Below are 13,863 nucleotides of genomic sequence, written 5' to 3' on the forward strand. Positions count from 1 at the left end.
AGATCTTTACTCCCCCCATCCCATTAACCATTGCAACGTCATAACATTGTGACGATCACGCACTGACGTCATAATACATTTGCTTTGCAACAAAAGGAGAGGCGTAGAAGGTAAGTGTTCATAAGCTGTCATTTTCCGTACGTCACATATAAAACTGCAGTTCAAAAACGAACAAATAATGGTTTTTAAGGTATTTGAACGCCTATGATTTAAAAAAAAAAGAAAGATAAAACAACTTATGTTTTTGATCCTGAATTTATGTATATAAGCAATTATATTTATGGTAACGTCATAATATTGTGATGTCTCAGTCTCTCAGAGGTCTTTGACGATGACCTTATGACATCACAATATCATTTGCTTTGCAACCAAAACAAAAGAAAGGAGTACAAAGTGAGTATTACAAATGTGTTGTAAGCAGCAAATTAACGAATTCGTTTCCTTATGGTTGAATGATACCGCTGTTTCCTTTCTTGGAGAAGGCAATGCTGGTTATTTATTAATTGATTCGAGTGTTCTTAGTACATTTCCCCAACATGCATACAAAAGAAAAGGCGCAAGACATTAGCAACCGTACGGACATCGTCTGAGGAGCACAAAGGAGTCAAACTCTTTTTAAATATACATCATCCTTAAATCTGCATCGACTGGGTATATAACAAAATTGTAGTCAGCAAATAATCCTTAACTACAAGTGAAAGGGGGGGGGGGGACGTTTTAATAACACACAAGAGACAACAGGAATTACATGTACTTAGGAATTGTCAGTTTTTCTTGTGTATTTCAGAATGGCGTTTAAAATAGATTACGGGGAGGTGTTGGATTTTGGTGAGGAGGCAGTAAAGAATGTGGTAAGATTTTTTGCTGAATCGACAATCATTCAAAAGAAAACCCCTCCTTATCTTTATTTGAAAAAAAAAATTGTATATTTCACCCATACTAAAATTTATAATATTGAATACTAAGATTAAATTAATCTGTGGAGCATTTTCAGAAAAAGTACTGGATCTAAATCATTATTTCAATAACTACATAGCCTTTATTTTTATATGCATCGTATCGTACTTGTTCCATGTTAAATGTAATCGTGTACGTATGTAGGCTTTTCAAGTTAAGAATCATGAACAAAATTGCAACAGACTGATACTGCCATAGTATAGACCCAAACTTTTTCTATCAACCTATCTTTTTCTAGGACGAAAAGATGAAGATTTTGAAGTTTGAGTATAACTGGGTGGATGTTGTAGAAGAGGCAGAGAAGCAAAAAGAAGTATTTTGATAGAAATAATAGCAATATACATTTAAACACGTCACAAAACATGGTTTTTAAGTGGCAAAATAGCTGTAAAATTTGACTACACGGAAAGAAATCAAGAATAAGTTAACACTTACTATCATAACCAACATTTTTTTTAAATATGTGTTTCAATGGAGATTCTAAAAAAGACATTTTTTTTTTTGCAGAAGGTCGAAATGAAGAGACGCGATCCACAGAAAATTCTAAAACGGAATCACGAAAAACGAATGGTAAGAAAAAAGAATTGCTCATTTTTATTTGTTAATTAAAAACAGTCTCCTTCTCCATTTGTGGACCGATGAACTTTTAAATGACAAAATGTGTTGTTGTTTATTGTAGAGGGAAATCGAAGACAAGAAAATTCATTCCTTGGGATTAAACCAAGTACACAAAGAATTGCTGGTAAGCATATACATATAGAATAATATCGGCATAAAAATTATGATAAGAAAGTAAAAACATAGTTTTTAAAAACAAACCAGAGTTTAAGTAAAATTAAGTCCCATTTGTTCTATTACAGAAAATCTTCAATGATAAACAGAAACAAAAAGCAAAGAGAGATCATCAGAAAATATTGAAGCACAAAATAAAGAGACGCGACCCACAGAAAATTCTAAAACAGAATCATGAAAAACGAATGGTAAGAAAAAAAGAATTGTGCATTTTTTGTTAATTAAAAACAGTGTCCTCCTCCATTTGTGGACTGACGAACTTTTAAAAAGACAAAATGTGTTGTTGTTTATTGTAGGAGGAAATCGAAGTTAAGAAAATTCATTCATTGGGATTAAACCAAGTACATAGGGAATTGCTGGTAAGCATATAGAATAATATCGGCATAAAAATTATGTTAAGAAAGTAAAAACATACTTTTTAAAAACAAACTAGTGTTCAAGTAAAATCAAGTCCCATTTGTTCTATTACAGGAAATCTTCAATGATAAACAGAAACAAAAAGCAAAGAGAGATCATCAGAAAATATTGAAGCAAAATCATAAAATACTTATGGTGAGAAATCACACTCAGACGGACATATCTACAAATATTTTTTTTTAGAAAGGCACAAGCAGAAAATGAGCTACATGTAATTAAATATCTAATATCAAACTGTGTTGCTTTTCCCTTGCAGAAAAATATTGAGACGAAACGGGAGACAGAAAAACTGATTATGGCTGCATACAAACAATTACTGGTAAGAAAACAACAAATCTCTCTATAGATAATAGATGTATGCAAAATGCAGTAGTTTTCATGATCAGAAAATAATAAAAAAATTTACCATTTGCATATTTTTCTTTGTAGGAAAGGATTAAGGCTAAGCATATGCACAAATATTTACTGACGAATGTCCACAATGAACTACTGGTGAGGACACACTAATGTTTTACATTTGACATTGCTATAGCTGATGTAGCTAGTCTGTTTCATTTAATTTTTATCTTTGGTTGTAAACTTCTTTACAGATTACAAGTAGAATAAAGTAACACATCCTTATTTTGTTAGCATTCAGACTGGTAATTCATTCAGTAACTGGTATTCAAACTGTCTGTACATGTAACTGTTTATAACTTTTCTATTTAGAGTGTGGTGAAAAAGCAAGACAACACAAGTAGAGATTTATTTGGAGGGAGGAGAACGCTGTCGAGTTCACTAAAGGTACAATTTAGATACAGAGAAATCAAATCATTAATACATTAATGTAGAATATTCCTGACATACATTTATTGGTTTTATTTATATAGAAAAAATTATTATATTTCAGGTACTGGCAGACAAAGGAAAAGAATTAATTAACAGAATCATGCAGTGTTTTGGTTTTAAATAAAAAAAAAAAAGTGCCTACACCCATGGAGACATTTCATTAGACATAATGCTTTTATGGGATTAAACTTAATTAACCTTTAAACGAGTTTCCTTTTTTTCTCAAGCATTTGTTTGGTGTGTTACGAGATATAAACATATGGAGTTATATGTAAAACAGCTCATATAGCTATAGAGAAAAAGTAGTAGAATACAAATGGGAAAAGGATGTATCTAACCAATATTTTTTTTAAAAAAATGAGAAGGGAGTCCATGCCCAAGTGCCTTTGATCCTTACCGCTGGAATAATAATATCTAAGAATTTTCCTATGTACTACATGTATTTCGTATGTAAAAAATTGAATCTTATTGGTGTTATATCCTGCATGGAAATAGTGGCAGAATATGTTTACATGCATCTGTAGTCGCGACGAATCGTTATAAACCTGTGGTTTTTTAATAAAAGGACGATTTGAACGTGAAAGATTTCTCACAATAGAGCCATTTTCCTCTCGTTCTTTCTCAGAATACGATTTCCTCCTTGTATCAATGCTTAAATAATATCGGCAATATTTTGGCTAAAAGTTTATATGAAAGTCAACTGATTTTTTAATTAAAATATGGGTGCTTTCGATTCAGGAATTGTCAAATTTAGAATAAAATCTTAAAATATATAGTTCAAATGAATGAGTCTAAGCCCAAAATTTTTACTCATAGAAAATTTTAAAATTAGTCACTTAAAATATCGTAAGACTCAACGTTTCAACACCTCCCTCGACGCAAAGATAAACTGTTTTAAAATGTATATCCGGTTTCGAATCCCACTGCAGTAGGAGATACCGGTCCTTTGGATGAAAACGTACATAAACCGAAATCCGTGTCGCAGTAGGTGCTGGCACGAAAGAAGCCCTCGCGACTCAATGGCCCTAAGTGCAGAGTATAGGTCTAGCTTTGCAGCCCTCCACCGGCAAGTGGTGGCGTTTCCATAGGAGTGAAAATTCTCAAGAGGGACGCTAAACAGCAAATAAACAAACAAAAAATGCATATCAGGCCTCTTTTAGTGATTCGAAAAAAGGCCCAGTATTTTATTTACGGGTCGATCCTTTTTACAAAGAGTGTGTGAGAAAATTCTAAAATATTGATAGGTTCCATGCACATACCATTTTGTGATTTTTTTTAATCGAGTACTTCGTCAAAGGAAAAAAAAAAAACAACCCCAAAATCAATACAAGAAACACTGCTTGATTTTGCAGTAAGCATGAGTGTGTACCCTCGACCCCAGTAATATTGAATTTGAAAGCCGAGACCAAATACTCTCTTAAAGTTTTGCAAAATTTCAATTTTTTTTAGTAATAATTCACCCATTTATAGTTTCATGGCAATGACATCTATTTTGGATATGTTTAAACCCCAGAATCTTGGCGAGACACTCACACATCAATATTATGTACATGTAGTTGGAAATAATACAATTGGAGAATTGGGGGGGGGGGGTGGCTATGGGTGAAATCGCTTTCCATAACCATTACACAGAGTAGGATTTCCCTCGAAAAATTGACTCTGATATGGGATTTCCGTAGGGGAAATCGTACTATAGAGTCATTTTTCAGGGGGAGGGGATTCTGCTCTAGAGTAGGTGAAAAGATTTTAAGGTGGGAATCCTACTATACAAGACCTGTCATCGGTAAAAAAAAAATTTTCATTGTAGTCTACTTGTGTACCCAGTTATAATTGGACTTAAGCTGTAAGAGGAGTGGCATTTATTTCACAGTCATTACTATTTTAAGTAACCATTGAAAAACCGGTCATCAAATTCAATAACCGTTATAAAGAATAACAGTATATATCTTAATGAAGTCTATTTGTGTACCTAGTAATACTGAAATCAGATTAAAACTAAGAGGAGTATCGTATTGAATGAATTTCACACAAAAAATCTATATTAGTAACCATGACAACACCGTCCATCAAAATCAAAGACCGGAACAAAGAATTATGTATCTTAGAGTAGTCCAATATTTCTCATTGTCAACTTTTTTTGTTTCATTTAGTACAGTTTCTTTCTTGTCGAGGAATGCCTTTATATTCCTCTTTTAATACGAAGCTATGGGCTGACGGCGAAAAAGTTAAGAAAAAAAAACTTCTCCTTTCTAAAAAAATTGTCAGTAATGAAGGTCTTCTTCTAAAGCAAAATTTTATTTAAAAGTGTAGCTTTATCTTTTCAGAATGTGATACAAGTTATGAATTCAATTCCTGTATATGGTAATTTCATAATCTTTAAGTGTACTTTTGAATTTTGATTGCAGTTAAATCATGAAACCATCGATATTGTATATATAAACATTGTATATACAGGCCCGTAGGAAGCAATTTCAGTTGGGGGGGGGGGGGCACAGCCATACATTTTCAGTTGGGGGGCACTATTAACTACCAAAATTCCTTGACAAGCAGAAAAAAAAGGTCATCAGACATTTTTATTGAGGGGGCACAAGCTAGTAGTAGTATATTTTCTATAGTAACACAAGCTAGTAGTAGTATATTTTTTATAGTAATCTATATATCGACAAAATTATTAGGGGGAGGACACGCCCCCCCCCCCCCCGCCCCCGGTTCCTACGGCCATGTAATTTACACAGTACATGTACATATATTCGTCAATTCGAGCATAAAATGCTCAGGTGACCATGTGGCCTATGAGCCTCTCATTGGTATTTCCTTTACTTAATTCATTACCAGTCTGAAATAACAGAATTTAATTAATGATGTAAATTAGGTTTTGATAAAAGGGGGATATAAATTTTTGACCCATAATTGGAGCATTTGAAATTTATTTTCTCAACAACAAATAATATTTTTTAAGTAATAGCGTTTTTGATGAATTTATCAAAATGTGCAATTTTTTTTATTTAGTATTTGATTAGGCAAAAATCTCCTTGAAAATCCATACCCAACTAATTTTGTCACACACCTCCAACACACACACACACACACACACACAAATTGCCTGTTTTTGGAAATAGGCCTTGATGGCAAAGTTACATAAAAACAGCGTTTGTTATGATAATTTAAAATTTGTTCTTGTACTCACTGTACATATATGTGAACACCTTTTTGAAAATTTCTACATCCACATTGGGCTTGCGTCACCCTACTAGTACCAGTTTTACCATTATCATTGCACATGGTGCAGCGTGAGTAGAAATTAATTCATTTTGTGTTTTAATTGGATTATATTTCATGAAGTTGACAGGACCTATGACAGTCGGTAAGTACAAGTTTAAGTATTGATTGGGGTAAAATAACCGAAATGCAAATGGTAAAAGGTAAAGGTTTAAAAAGGATCAAAGATCATCGAATGCCACAATAGACGAATTTCACATTCTGAAGAGTTATCTCCCGTTGTCGACATTACATTCAGTTTCAGGCACAGATCCATGAATTTTTTTTCGGGGGAAAAAAAAACAAACAAACACACAAACAAAATAAAAACAATGATGGTGTGGTCCATGTTTTTAAAGGGGGGAGGGCGTCCAAAGTCATTTTTTATTTGCTTCTGTAAATCATTATATAGTCGTATTTAAATAACTCTGCAAATTCCAAGGGGGGGGGGGGGGTCCAATCTCCCTAGCCGCTCCCTGTCCCTGAAATGACAAATGATCATGTGACTCCAAAATAGTAGAAAGCTTTTCCATTTGACTATACATAATTTTGTTTCTTGTGTTATTATGTTATGTACATCTAGACTAATGGTTTAAGGTTATGAACCCCTGGAGGTCATCCCCACTCTCTTAATGAACTGGAAATGTTCACAATATGACTACATCAAATTAAAGAAAGTGCATCAATGATAAGATTGCTTGACATTTCATTCATGAATTTTGGTCAACCCATGTAGGATAAGGAATGAAAATCATTCAAAGAGATGGACCATTAAACTAATTGTATATATTCACATTTTTTTATGTCAAAACAAAGTATTAGTTTCATGAACAAACAGGGGAAGGGGCGAGGGGAAGGAGTTATCTCTTTACGTCTTAATTGTTGAAAAAAACTATAATGAATGTTAACTTCAAATCCGACTTGTACGTCTTCATTAATTTTAATTGGTGGTGTCTCCATATGAGTGAAAAATTCCCGAGAGGGACATTAACAACAAACAAACATTAATGACTTAAAAAACACAATATACATGTAAATGTTTATTAGTCAACGGATATACTACTGGTCATATCTCTAGTTCTCCCTTGAATCAGAAATGAATGATATAAATATTTTAAGAATGATTAAGAGTTGAAAATTAAGGTTGTGCATTTTAAAGTTGACGAAGGTCTGTGGTTGAATTAGCTATATATACCAGTTTAGCTTATTTTGCTACTCAAAACACCTTGATTAACTATTTTTAATCCTGAAATGTGAAGTTTTTTTCAACATGGACACAAGTCATACCTTTTCAGCTTCTGAAAACAATGCATGAAAAAACTGCTTTTCAAATACTGTATTAACTCTTTCCAAGTACTTGTGATCATACGTTTTAGCTCACTTGAGTTTTTTGGTCACCTGAGTCACTCAGGTGACCTAATGCTATCGGTTTTTGTCCATCGGCGTTCGTCGTTCGCAGTGCGTCGGGCATTAACATTTGAACATTTTTAGCTTCTTCTCTGAAACTGCTCAACCAATTTCACCAGTTCTGGCATATAGCATCTATGGGTGAAGGGGAAGAAAAATTATAAATTTCATGTTCCCTGCCCCCCCCCCCCCCCTTGGGGCTTGAGGGGTGGGGCTAAAACCACCAAAATTTATGCAATCTTTAAAAATCTTCTTCTTTACTCCTGGACATCAAGCAGTCAAACTGTTGGCATGATTGTAATAAGGTTTGAGCCCTCTACCAAAATTGTGAAATTCATGGCCCCAGGGTCAGGGGTTGTGGTGTTAGGGTGGGGCTATATACATCATATAGTGAAAATGCATTATTTCTTTGAAAATCTTCTTCTCTGCTCCTGGGTATTGAATAAACTAAGTACATAATTATGTTGAGCAAGACCGCCTCTTCCAAAATTATGAATTTCATGGCCCCTGGGTCAGGGGCTCTGGTGTTAGGGCAGGTCTCTATTGATTATATAGTGAAAATGTATTAAAATTTTGAAAATCTTCTTCTCTGCTCCTGGGTATTAAATAAAGTAACTAATTACATAGTTATGATGAGCATGGCTGCCTCTTCCAAAATTGTGAATTTCATCGCCCCTGGGTTAGGGGTTCTGGTGTTAGGGTTGGGCTCTATTGAAATATACAGTGAAAATGCATTAATTCTTTGGAAATCTTCTTCTCTGCTCCTGGGTATGATATATATGAACTAAGTACATAGTTATGATGAGCATGGCTGCCTCTTCCAAAATTGTGAATTTCATGGCCCCTTGGTAAGGGGTTCTGGTGAAAGGAGGGGGGAGGGAGAGACTCTATTGATTATATAGTGAAAATTCATAATTTCTTTCAAAATATTCTTTTCTACTCCTGGTTATAAAGCAAAGAAACAAGTGTATAGTTATGATGAGCAAGGATGCTTTTACAAAATTTTTAAACCTTGTGGTCCCAGGGGTTCTGTTGTTTCTCTGAAGGAGGGGGGGGGGGCTCTATTTGATTATATAGTGAAAATTTGTGAATTCTTTGAAAATCTTCTAAGTTCATAGTTATGATGATGAGGGTACCTCTTCCAAATTTGTAAATTTTCATGACCCTAGGTCATGGGTTCTGGTGTTAGGGTAGGGTGTGTCAAATAGTGAAAATGCATTATTTCTTTGAAAATCTCCTCTGCTCCTGGGCATATTGGAAGCAAACAGAGTAAAAGTTTTAATAAGCAAGGTATTTTTACCAGAATTTTGAACATCTGGACCATTTATTCAAGTGTTGGTCCTGGCCAGGGCTCTATTAATTTGTATTCTACTGAGTGAAGTTATTCCCCTTTGCCATTCACCTCTGATAATTAATCACTGTAAACAATGTAATTGAAATCTTAATAGAATAAGAGAATTATGCAAGAACATTTATTGTATAATACAAAAAGTACTTTCATAGTTTTAATAATCAGATAGACTTGGAAATAAAAGATGAATAAAAATGAAAAAAAATAATTTATCTATTTAAATGTTCTTCAAAGGCTAAGTGAGGCCAATGTGAGAGGTAATATAGACATTTTGTTAAAAGTCTGCATGGTAATAGTGATAAATGGGGGATGGATAGAAAGATTCTAGACCAATTATTTTGTTGATCTTAATTGTACTATTTTCCTTGCTATTGGGCAACAAAGCTTCATTTATCAGTTTATGCATCCTCTAAATTATTGTACTCAGGTGACCGTTAAGGCCCTTGGGCCTCTTGTTCTGGTTTTCTGATCACATTTTGTCTGTCATCCATCTGTCCGCCTGTAAACTTTTCACATTTTTGTCTTCTTCACTAGAACCACTGGGCCAATTTCAACCAACCCTGCCACAAAGCATCTTCGGATAAAGGGGATTCAAGTTTGTTCAACTGAAGGGTCACACCCTCTTTCAGGGGGGGGGGGGGTTAATCAAGAATTAGTGAAAATTTGGTGGTATCATTTAAAATAGTCTTATCAAGAACCACTGACTGGGCCCAAAAAGTTGAAACTTTCTTTACATAGACTTAGTGTAGATTCAAATTTGTTCAAATTATGACCCACTGGGGTAGGGTGGGGCCACATAATTGGGGATCCAATGATTTACATAGAAAAATGCAGGGGATTTTTTCCATCATAAATCTTCTTCTCAAGAACAACAAGGGCATTATTGTCATCCGTTTTCGCAAAAGGGATCTAGGGGACATTAAATCTTTTTTTTTTTGTCAGTCTGTCCGTTTGTCTGTCTGTCCGTCTGTCACAATAAATTTAACCTAGGTCATAACTTTTGAATAATAAGAGATAGGGCTTTCATATTTCACATTTAAATTACCTACAAGAACTTTCTAAACATACTATGATTTTTGAACCCATGACCTTGACCTTGAAGTTTGACCTACTTTTCAAAAAATTTAACATTATTTTAAATTGATCATAATTCATTAGATAGGGCATTCATATTATACATGTATATAACTTGTGACAAGACCTTTCAAAATATATCATGACTTTCGACTCTTTGACATTGACCTTGAAGTTTAACCTACTTTTCAAAAATGTTATATTTCCTTATAACTTTTGATTGAGAAGAGATAGGACTTTCATATTTGACATGTACATTACATGTAACAATATGTTTCCAAGCATGTTATGATTTTTTACCCCTTGACCTTGATGTTTTACCTAATTTTCAAAAATTTTAACTTTGGTGATTACTTTTGAATGACATATGATAGGGCGTGCATATTTGAAACAATATGTCATAAATAATTTAAATTAGTGTTTATCTACATTTTAAATAAATCATTTATGATATTTTTATCAAACTTCATATGCTCATAGTAAATACATACTGAGGTAAGCTTTTCAACTACATCAACATTTTAACCTCAACCTTTCCTTTGACCTTGACCTCTCTTTTCTCAAATAAGTGTTAAGCTCAGTTATAAATAAGTTATTCAAGATATTTTTATCAAACCTAATATGCTGATATGTATTAGTGAGAGCTATTCAACTCCATCCAAAACTTTTCACCTTGCACTTTCCTGTGACCTTGACCTCCCTTCTCTTTAATTTGTATTTTGCTTAGTTTTAAAGAAACAATCTAAGATATTTCTATGTAAGCATGTACTTATACATAATTTGGTGAGAATTTATCACCTATATCCATTTTTTTAAAGATTTTAGTTTCAATTTTAAAGAAACTGTACAAGATATTCTCATCAAACTTCATACACTCATACAAATTTTCATGTTGCATTAGTAATATACATTCGGCAGGGCATTTATGTCCTATGGACATATTTCTAGTTTTCAAATCATGACTTCCGAGGATAGGGTCAGGCCACAATAAGGGATCAAAATTTTGAATAGGAATAAAAGGAAAAAAATCTTCAAAATTCTTCTTTTCAAGAACAACAAAAGCATGATTAATATGGAAACATTCCCAAGAAGTGTAGATTCAAGTTTGTACAAATTTTAAAACCATTTTACACATCCACAGGACAAAATCAATCATCTTCCAAATGATCATTATTTAAGGCTAGTGCATAAAATATAAGGGAAGTTTTGGGAACCAGGGTGTTTAAACATGTTAAATATTGTTTTAAAAAAAATTGACCCCCATTTGACCCCCAGGGGGAAATAAAAATTACGAAACCTTACTGCACATCTACAGGACACCACCAACCATCTCCCAAAAGATGATTAGGCTACTGTGTAAAATGTATGAAGGGTTCTGGGAACCAGGGGCTTTTTGCATAAAAAATGTCATTTTTCGACCTCTGTTTGACCCCAGGGAGGAAATAAAAATTCTGAAACCTTACTGCACATCTACATGACACCACCACCCATCTCTCAAAAGATGATTAGGCTACTGTATAAAATGTAAGAGGAGCTCAGGGAACCAGGGCGTTTTTGCATTAAAAAACGTCATTTTTCGACCCCTGTTTGACCCAGGGTAAAAATGAAAATTCCAAAACCTAACTGCACATCTACAGGACACCACCAACCACCTTCCAAAAGATGATTAGGCTACTGTGTAAAATGTAAGAGGAGTTCAGGGAACCAGGGGCTTTTTGCATAAAAAACGTCATTTTTCGACCCCCATTTGACCCCCAGGGTGTGAAAATTCCAAAACCTTACTGCACATCTACATGACACCACCAACCATCTCCCAAAAGATAATTAGGCTACTGTGTAAAATGTAAGAGGAGTTTGAGAAAGAAGAGTGTCACAGACGGACGGACGGACGGACAGACGAGTAACAACAATATACCCGGCCTTTCTTTAGAAAGTGCGGGTATAATTACAATTATACATGGTGTATGTTCTCAGATTTCTGTCAATATTGTTCCATCTACCTGTTTTAATTGGAAGACGATGATTACATGTTCGTAATTTTTCAACTGTAATTCTTAAATTTTTAGGTAAATTCAATTGGCAATTTTCGATACGGAAGCGTATTAGTGCCATGTAATATTTTTTTTTAAATTGGTAATTCCAACTTTTAGTGGCTCTAATACGCTTCCGTACTTCGAGACCAAAGTTTGTCATAAAAATTCTATAAGTAATGGACTTAGGTCGTCTATCGACAATACTACTCCATTCTTGTACAAATTAGTTTCTCAGAGTTTCTTCAATAACTGGCTTAAGCCAGCTAAAGCCATGAGATTGTATCAATAATACAATTTCTTAAATTATTCAATATAAAAATACATGTACCTCAATGTATGTGATTTAGCTGCCTACATAGTTAAGTCATTTATTCTGGTTTGATTTGAACATATTTTATTGTAATGATTACATACAATGGTATTTGGTAAAAGTGCTTCCAATTTAATTCGCCCACTCTGGTCAAATCGTTGGACAGACAGACGGGTGGACGAACGGTCCTACACAAAAACTGATCACTGCTGGATATTAGCATTAAAGTTCAAGCCAAAAAGAAAAAAAAAATCCTTGTTCATGACGGCCTGAGTTTTTCCCGACATGTTGCTTGTAACATCACTATAATAGCAGTAAGTATTTCTTATGTACGGATATACATGTATCATTGTTTTTATTTACAAACATTTATGTACAAACATGCATATCATTTTATTCAATAACACTTGGTCTTACTTTACAAATTCCAAAGCGATGCATTTCTTTTCTTCCCAAACAAGAAAGAGATTGTTCATTCGCACTATCTATGGCATATAGGATAGAATAGCAATTTCGTTTTCTTTCTGACAGTAATGTCAACTTTAAAAAAATTCATTGTGCCAGCAACACTGAACAATACTTTTATTCCGTATCAGGTGCAGATCCAGGAATTGAAGTTGCGGGGGGGGGGGGGGGGGAGGGGGCAAAAAGTAGGCAGGGGATCCGGGGCCGCCTTGAGGCTCCCGGATTCTAGAGATTTAGTAGGGTAAAAATGAGGTCTACCGAGTGAACATTTTTACATTTTCTAGACGAAACTATGATTTGCGCTAACTTGACAGTTTTAGGGGGCGCGCTCCGGGTGCGCCCCCCTTTAAATACGCCAACTAACTGTATGCTTTCTCCGCTCTAGCAAAATTTTAAAAACAGTCTTCAACGTACCCATTAATTTGTAAATAATATTCGTTTACTTTACCTTATATTACCAATGTAAGTTTAATGGATCAAAATTAGGATTATCATATATGCTAAAAAGGTAGATCGCAGAATTTTCTTTTGATAAAACAACAGGTCCCTAGCAAAGGTTTCCAAAAGGGGGGCAACTTCCCATAAAAATCTGACAAGCAAAAAAAAATGTAATTTACCGTCCAAATTCTGGAATTTGCCAGTGCTCGACCTTACACTATCAACAAAAAGTATGTGTGTGTGGGGGGGGGGGGGGGGGGGGGGCAACAAGCATCTAAAGTAAAATTTACTATAGCGAAATACTACTCGTATACTCAGAAAAAAGTGGGGGATGCCCCCCTTCCCCCCGCGTTCTTCGGGCCTGAAAAAATCCACTAATTGAAACAAAATCTACAACAGCTACGCTTAAAAATATACATTATTGCAGGAAGTTCTAGCAACGGTCTACAATTTTTTAGTTGTATAACACCGCTTATGATACGTATGTATCATTAAGCAGTGCTGCAACGAACCATAATTTTGCAGTTGCGCCT

The sequence above is a fragment of the Saccostrea echinata genome, unplaced genomic scaffold (assembly GCF_033153115.1).
Source record: "Saccostrea echinata isolate AGI-Se365-2 ecotype Australia unplaced genomic scaffold, CSIRO_AGI_Sech_v1 ptg000030l, whole genome shotgun sequence".
NCBI lineage: Eukaryota > Metazoa > Mollusca > Bivalvia > Ostreida > Ostreidae > Saccostrea > Saccostrea echinata.